The 7478-nt window shown below is 38.7% G+C and overlaps 1 pseudogene; it reads right to left on the reverse strand.

Moving 5' to 3' along the window:
- Positions 1-4801: 4801 nt before the first annotated feature.
- On the reverse strand, positions 4802-5353 carry LOC140636086 (large ribosomal subunit protein uL6 pseudogene; annotated as a pseudogene).
- Between the last annotated feature and the right edge of the window lie 2125 nt (positions 5354-7478).

The raw sequence follows: 7478 nt of genomic DNA on the forward strand, positions 1-7478 counted from the left end.
AATGGGGCAGCCCAGTCTTGCCGTCTACATGGGTCACATTAGAGCTGTGATTTGCCTCAGGAATTGCAAGTGGACCTCAAAATCCTGACAGATACCACCCCTGGACCACTGTGGCATCTCTTGGGATTTTAATTGGAATTGCATTGAAACGATCAATTAATTTCACAGAGAATTGGCATCTTTATAACTTTGGAGAGAACTGACGTCTTTATAATTTTGTGTATTCCAAACTATAAATAAGATGCCTCTGTCCATTTATTTAATTCATCAAGAAAGGCAAAGTAATAGGTTCAGAGCATGCATTCTATGGCTAAACTGCCTGGGTCCAAATCCCAGCTCTCTCGCTCACGATTTGCCATTTTGTGGTAGTTTCTAGTTTCCTCACCTGTAAATGCAATGATTATCATAATGACGTCTCTCTCATGGGGATCGTTTTGAGAAATTAGTAGGTTAACAATTGTAAATCATTAGAAGCACTTGATATGTAGTGTGTTTTGCACAACTGTTACATGAAATAACAATTCCCGTTTAATGTTTTTAAATAAAGTTTTAAATGTTTCTTCATAAAAAACTTGCAATCTTCTCTTAGATATATTCCCAGTGACTTTATATTTTGCTGTTATTTTGAATGACCACAGTTCTAAAAGCTGTGTCCTCTATCTGTTTTTGCTGGTTCTTGGAAATAAAATTAAGTGAAATTGATTTTTGTATATTGATATTTTTGGTCAGTGACCTTGCAAAATGCTTCAGTTTGTTCTAATTACTTATTTGTGGATTCTTTAGGATTTGGATAATCTTATCATCTGTGAAAAATAACAATTTTGATTCTCCCTTAGCAGTTCTTATAACTTTCCCCCTCCTTTCTTTTTCTCCTTTCCCACTTTCTGTGTCTTGCTTAGAACTTCCAGATGATAATGTATATTCTCTTCTTGTTCAGATCTTGTAGGAAATATTTCAAGGATTCGCCATTATGTATAGTGTTTGCTGTGAGTTTTTTTTTTAAGATTTTATTTATTTATTCATGAGAGACACAGAGAGAGGGGGCGGGCAGAGACACAGGCGGAGGGAGAAGCAGGCTCCATGCAAGGAACCCGACGTGGGACTCGATCCCAGGTCTCCAGGATCACACCCTGGGCTGAAGGCAGCGCTAAACCGCTGAGCCCCCCAGGCTGCCCTGCTGGGAGTTTTTAAAGGCTCTCTTTTATCAATTTCCTTCTGCTTCTAGTTTGCTAAGTTTTCATGATGAACAGATATTTAATCAAAAATTTGTAGTAGCAAGTGAGATGACTTATCGCCTTTAATCTGTTAATGTGTTTAATTACATTAAATGTTTTTTTTTAAATGATAGAACACCTTTCATCCCCAGAATAAACCCTTGTTCAAGATGTAGTATATTTCTATATGTTGGCATACCTGACTTGATTTGCTAATATTTTGTTTAGATTTTGCCTAGATATTCATGAGAAAAATGGCCTATAAAATTTTGTCCTCATACTTTTTTTGATCTGGTTTTGGTGTTAAGGTTATGTTAAGTAAAATGATATGGGGATTTCCCCCTTTTTTATATTTCTAGAAAAGTTTTTGTAAGATGGAATTATTTCTTGAATTTTTGGTAGAACTACTGATTCAATTTTCTTATTGGTTACAAGACTTCAGATTTTTTTCTTCAGTTAGTTTTGGTAAATTATATTTTCCTAGAAATTTTTCCATTTCATCTAAAGTTCTAAAATTTTACACATAGAAGTTTTCTTAATATCATCTTACTCTCTTTTTAAAATCCTTGTAGCAATGTAATTTTGTCTCCCTTTTCATTCTTCATTTTTTTGTGTCATGTCTTTTCTTTTTTACTCATTCATTCTTGCCAGAGTTTTATCAATTGTATTAGGCTTTTCCAAAAAGCTAACTTTTGGCATTATTGATCCTCTCTGTTTTCTATTTTATTAATTCTGGTTCTTATCTTTATTATTTTCTTCCTTCTACTTTCTTTGAGTTTAATCTATTGTTATTTATTAAATTTCTGAAGTTAAATAGCTAATACATTAATTTTTAATCTTTTTCTTTAAAGATATATTTATTTATTTTAGAGAGGGAAAGGATGAGATAGCAGGGGGTGGAGAGGCAGAGGGAGAGAGAAACTTAAGCAGACTCTGCCCTGAGCACCACCCTGAGATCACCACCTGAGCCAACACCAAGTTGGATGTTTAATTGACTGCGTTACCCAGGTACCCCCAGTTTTCAATCTTTTTATTTTCTAATGAAAGTGTTTGAGATTATTATTTCCTTCTAAAGTACCACTTTAATTATATTTAACAAATTTGACATGTAGTGTTTTTGTTTTAAAACTTTTCTAAATATTTTAAATTTCCATTATAATTCATTATTTAATCCATAAATTATTAAATATTTTTATATTTCTTTCACAGATGGTATTTTCATTAAGAATAATAATTTTAGGATGAAAAATTTAAAAAGCGTATTAAGGATATAACTCTACTGTCCTCTGGCTTTCACTATTGATGAAAAAGCAGTCAGTCTAATTGTCCTTTACTTGCAGATTATGTATCTTTTCTTTCTGATTGCTTTTAATATCTTCTCTTTCTTTTGAATTAAAAAAATTGAGAGATTCTGATAATTTCACTGTGATGTGGCCTAGATGTGGATTACCTTCTATTTCTATTGCTTGTGATTAGCTGGGCTTTCCAATATAGTGGACAGTCATCAGTTATCTATTCTTTAAGAAGATGTCAACCATTAACTCTTCAAATATTGTCTGTTCCTTCTCTCTCTCATGTCTTCCACAATTCCAGTTTAATTTTTCTGTCATACTTTCCATCTCTTTGTTCTCTGAACTGCAATCTGGATAATTTCTTCAGATCTGTCTTCCAGTACAATTATTCTCACTTCAGCTTTGTCTAATTTGCTATTAAACCTGCCATTTCATTTTTAAAACTTTTTTTTTAATTGGGAAAATACAACACAATTCAGAAAAGTGTGAACAAATTAAACACGTATCTTAACAATTAATTATAAAACAAATTCCAAGTAATCACCCTAGAAGTATAACATTACCAATAGTCCCGAAACCCTCATGTGTCCTTTCATGATCTCTAACTCCTTCCTCCACCAGAGATAACTACCACTCTGACCTCGATGTAATTAATGTCTTTGCTTCTCTTTATAGTTCCATTAGCTCTGTCCATTTTTGTCTGTTCTCTTCTAACCTGATAATCTGTATATATTGGGAGTTTTGCTTCTTTCCTTCAACATGCTGTTTGAAAGCTAACCCATGTTTGTACCAATGATTCGTTTACTTTCACTGCTGTGAGATAGTCTTTTGTATGAGTATATTATACATTTTCATTATATTTTGTTGCTTTAGCTTTTTCCCTTTCTGAGGAGGAACCACTTTGAACAATGCTGCTATGAACACTGTAAATATATTTGTACATGTATATGCATACATCAGTGTATATGTATGTTGGAGCACATGGGCATGGGTGTCTCCAGGCTGTGCATTAGGAATAAACTTGTTAAAACAAAACAAAACAAAACAAAAGGAATAAACCTGTTGGGTCACAGACTATGTATATCTTCAATTCTGCTAGATAATTCAAAGCTATTTTCCAAAGATGGTTGTCCTACTAATTTCTAAATTTCAGTTGTTTTGCTTAATTCTTTTTTTTTTTTTTTTTTTGGTTTTTCTTCAAATCTGCTTGACAATACAACCCATTGCTCTTTACTCATATGTTAAATTTCTTCAAGACTGCACCTTTATTTATTGCATGTACTATTTCTGATCATTCCAAAACAGAAGCTTTGCAGGTTTGATTCTGCTGTCTCAGGTCTTCTCAACTTTGACCCTATTGACATTATGGGATAGATGAATCTTTATTGTAGGAAGCTGTCCTGTGCATTTTAGGATGTTTAATAGCATCCCTGGTGTCTCTACACACTAGATCCAGTAGCACACGTTTCTCCCTTTCCAGTTATGACAAACAAAAATACCCCTGCAGGGCAAAATTGCCCTGGACTGTGAACCACTGTGTTTTTTTTTTTTTTTCTCTTGTGTAACCTCACTCATGGGGTCTTGTTTCCTTGTGTTTTGTGATTTGTTTTTACTGTCAGCTCATGTTTCTTAGAACTATGCCCGTGGAAATTCTCCGACACCTGGGTTGAAGGTGTTTTCTTCCAGGACTGTTTTTCCTTTGTTACTGCTAGGCTCCTGAGGGCACTGGCAGCTCGGGATTGCAAAAAAGAAAATTCTTGGTTTTGACTATTTGGGCCACCTAGGTAGTGTGAATTTGGGCAGCAACTCTGCACAATGGCTAGCAGGTAGTTATTCATTCTTGAGAGATGCTTTTCTCCCTTCTGTTTAGTGCAAGTAGGTAGAGCATGGATTTATTTTGAATTCACCCTAATAATAAATTGTAGCTTTTGGGTTCCAGGTTCACAAGTTTATGCTGGGACTGCAGCCTCCTATTAGACTCCTCACCTTTAGCAAGCCTTCCAATGCCTTGTGAGGTTTGTGAAAGTTAAATCTCATTGTACATGTTGACATCAGTGTGAGGATTCTCTCTGGCTCCTGTTTTCACGACTTTTGGCCTCCAAATTTCATTCTTTTCCAGTCAATTGATGCATTTAAAAAGAGGTGTTTTTGCTTGTCTATTTGGTTGGGTGGTTTGGTTTGGTTTAAGAAAAAGCCCCAAGTCAATATGGCTTTTATTGCACCTTTAAAATACCACAGGTAAGTCTGAAAAGTCACCTGGCATTTTGCTGTTTCTGTAGCCGGACAACTTACATCTTATTCATCAACCTGCTCAGAAACATAGATATCACCCAAAAATGTTCTGATATCCTTGCTTTTAACTGTCGTTGCTTGCTGAATCAAAATAGCTGAGTTTGATACAAGTTCAACGTCATTCCTACAAGAATTAACTCATCTTTCTAGGCTTGAGATACTGAACAAGCAACACCTGGCCTAATCCAAACTCTGTGAATATATTTTTCACCCACAAAATTTCAGATTTCAACCAGGGAACCATTCTCCTGAATAACAATCTTGTTGGGGAAGTGAGCATACCCGGACCTCATCCTGCAATGGAAGTCCAGTGTGACACCCTTGATCACATCCTGTGCGTGACTACAGAGAGTTGAATTTCTTTTCTAGATCCCACCATTCGTCAGCTCGGAGCCTCTTCTTTTTCTTTCCAAGGATACTGAGTTCTACATCGATGTGATTGTAGTCCCCTTGCAGGGTTCCCCTGGGGTCCTTCACAGTAACAGCTTGTCCCTTTAGGGTCACGTCAACATTTCCTGGAATGTCAACAGTCTGATTGCTGAGAATGGTCTTCATTCTCACAGCAGATGAGGCAAAGAGTAAAAAGATTTCAATTATTTTGTCCAGTATTTTTAGTTGTCTTTAGTGAGGGGATCAATCAGTAAGCTCCTCTGCTATCTATACTCAAGAACCTGAAATCCACCACTTTTAGAAATTAATAACAATCGTGAAGCTAGTTGAACAAATGTATGGATTTTTAACAGCAGCACAAAAGCAGTACAAATCGAATTAACATGGTTTACCCAGCAGTGCCCTCCTGGGTACCTACCCTAGATGTGGGTCAGTTTTGAGAATATCAGTGAAGTCCATGAGGACAAGTGTTTAACAAAGGGAGCAGTGGAGTGTCCTTTGGTGAGGCAGGTGTCAACACAGCCCCCGGATGTACATCCCTAGTGGCAGTCCTCAGTGTTAGTCTCAGTTGTTCTATGAAAAGAAGGAAATAGACCCAAACATCGCCTAGAGTTAGGCCACACAATAGGCACCTTACCTAGTGCATTCTAAAATCCTAGGAAAAGTAAGTCTTCTTGGTGAGCATAATTCACTTCCATCATAAAAGTTCCCTGGAGATGAAGCCCCATTGATATGGCTGATGCTCTATGATTAGGATCCATCCTCAAGTTTATGAAAAGCGGTCAAGAACGCTGAGGTCAGACTGCCAGGGTCAGAGTCCAGGCTCCTCCACTTTTAAGTGGATTTTGCTTCTTACCCTGAGTCTCTGTTTCATTATTGTGAAATGAGAATACCACTAGGAACTACCCCCACAGCTGTGTTTTGCAGCCTATATGAATAAGTGCACAGAAGATGCCAAGAATAGCACCCAGAACATATTAAGCACTCAAAAGACGTTAGCTTTAAAAAGGTAAAAATGCTGAAACTTAAAGCAAAATTCATTCTTATCAAAATCCAAGAATTTCTCCTAAAATGGGATTTCTTGCCCATCAGATAGCATTGCATTTCTTCTTCTTAAGATTTTATTTATTTATTCATGAGAGACACAGAGAGAGAGAGAGAGAGAGGCAGAGACACAGGCAGAGGAAGAAGCAGGCTCCATGCAGGGAGCCCGACACGGAACTCGATCCCGGGGCTCCAGGATCAGGCCCTGGGCTGAAGGTGGCGCTAAACCGTGAGCCACCCAGGCTGCCCTTTTTTTCCCCCAAAAGATCTTATTTTATTTATTTGAGAGAGAGAGAGAGAGGGCGCACAAGCAGGGGGAGACGCAGATGCCCCACCGGGCAGGGAGCCCGACACAGGGCTCCACCCCGGGACCCAGGATGAGGACCTGAGCCGAAGGCCGACACTGCTGAGCCCCCAGGCGCCCCGATGGCCCCGCATTTCTTCACCACTGGTGGTTTCACTGTATCGGGCAGATTCCAACAGATTCCCCACTTTGTCCGTGGGTCCAGCTCAAGTTCAGTGTGAGCACGTCCTCCACCCAATGCATCAGCAGTGTTTTACTTTCAAGATGAGTGTTTATACGTCTTGTCACATTACTAAGACGTGAGCCGCCCGAGGTCTGAGGAGTTGGGTCCTTCAAAGCCTTTTAATTCCCTGTGGTGAGAAAGCAGTTCAGTAAACTTCTCGACAAGTTTCCATGACGTCATCACCCAACAGCATCAACATAAACTGTGTCTCCATACTCTGCTTCATCTTCTTCCAAACTTCCAATAAACCAACAGAAGCCCATAAAGAAAGAAAATTCACATTTTTGGTGACTTGCTCCATGGAATCATGCCACGAATGCGATTTGCAAAGTGCACGATCCATATTCCTCAAAGGAACGAGGCCATGCACAGTCCTTTCACTGGGATAGGCTGCCGACACCCTCCTGCCCCCATCTTCCTTCGTTTGTGAGCCTCGTCCACCCGCAGTGAACTCTGCTTTTGCATGTTTACCGTCACACTCCTCTTGGGAGGTTGAGGGCTGGTCTCATCAGAAGTCTCTGGAGCACTGCTCTGCGGGACCAGGGGCCTCAAGTCCTTTCCTGGCCCCCTGGAGAGAGCCTAGTCTGGTAAGTGTGAATCTTGCTTTAAGTCTCTGCACTTCTTGCTTGTTTTCTTTAAGTGAGCGTGCATTGGGTGCTCAACTCTGTGCCAGGAACTATTCTAGGTGCTTTCCATGTGATTCATTCAACTGGGGAGGC

The sequence above is a fragment of the Canis lupus genome, chromosome 6 (genome assembly GCF_048164855.1).
Source record: "Canis lupus baileyi chromosome 6, mCanLup2.hap1, whole genome shotgun sequence".
NCBI lineage: Eukaryota > Metazoa > Chordata > Mammalia > Carnivora > Canidae > Canis > Canis lupus.